Source organism: Cyprinodon variegatus, unplaced genomic scaffold (assembly GCF_000732505.1).
Source record: "Cyprinodon variegatus isolate N-32 unplaced genomic scaffold, C_variegatus-1.0 Scaffold467, whole genome shotgun sequence".
Lineage (NCBI taxonomy): Eukaryota > Metazoa > Chordata > Actinopteri > Cyprinodontiformes > Cyprinodontidae > Cyprinodon > Cyprinodon variegatus.
This window is the reverse complement of record NW_015150920.1, coordinates 549,966-551,096: the sequence shown is the minus strand read 5'-3', so window position 1 is coordinate 551,096 and position 1,131 is coordinate 549,966. Positions and strand designations below refer to the sequence as shown.

Here is a 1,131-nt window from a genome sequence, read left to right as displayed (position 1 = left end):
ATCTATTTATGTAAACCCACTCTGTATTGTTAAGTATAGATAGTGCATGTTTCTATCATATTTTATCCCACTTTTTATCACACAATATGCAATCCTCGTCTTGGCGATTTCATGGTAAAGTTGAAACATGGATTATAACAGATTATAGGCACAGACTACAGCATAGGCATCGGCCTAGGTTTTAAGTCAAACATGAATTTAAATAAAGTTAAAGCGAATTGGAGCGAAATCCTCGCTCTGGCCTTTGAATTAAAAACCGCTCTGCGCTCCACAATATTTCTTCCGCTCCACACTCAACTCTGCTCACATGCTCTGAAACAAGCAAACCAACATGGCGGCGCCCGTATCATTCCAGAAGTTTGGTTATAATTGCAAAAGAACGCAGCAGTGAAATTACTTGATATAGTCAGCTTTTGAGTAGTGGATATGATTAACGATAGTCTAATCAGGGCTTACAGATGCAGGAAACAACAACAGACGTTGAGGTCTATCACACTGATAAATAGAACCATCACTGAAATTGTGTGGCACGGTAGGGAAGCTAGTATTTTTATAAATCTCTGAAATTTCATGATTGTGGAGGCTGACTGTAAGGAGATGACGCGGTCTGCTCATGCGTTCTTTGTTATCTGAGAACCACGCCAAACCTGAACCTTGCTGAGCCCTACTGATGAACTAGTACCATGGTCGGTTCTGTTCCATCTGTCGCAGTCCAGTTCAGTTTGGTGTGCCATTTACACTTAACAGTTACCTCAGTTACAGTGCTGGGACTGATCTTGGCACGGTTTCAAAAGGGAAGTGTAAATGGGGCCACGGATGTTAGCAACTGTGGATTTATCATTAGGCAAAACTAGGCAGTTCAGTGTCCACTATATTGGATCAGTCCATTTGCTGCACATGTTCAGGAAGGTCCAAACAGACAGCAGCAAACCATTCAGAAGCAAACAGTGTGAAGAGCAGTGTTGCCAACTTAGCGCTTTTATTTAGCGACTTTTCAGACCCCTCTAGTACTTTTATTTCAAAAAAGCGCCTAGCGCCAAATCTAGTGACTTTTTTTCTGCTACAGGAGACTTTGGTGACAAAATATAAAAGCAGCGAACTCGTAGATTGGTAACCCCGCCTCCTGCTCTC

General features: G+C 42.0%; 1 protein-coding gene across 1 annotated transcript in view; it reads right to left on the bottom strand.

The window, feature by feature from the left end:
• The window catches only part of LOC107094157 (plastin-3-like), a 20,849-nt gene that overhangs the window by 8,097 nt on the left and 11,621 nt on the right, over positions 1 to 1,131 (bottom strand). The gene's annotated exons all lie outside the window — the stretch shown is intronic.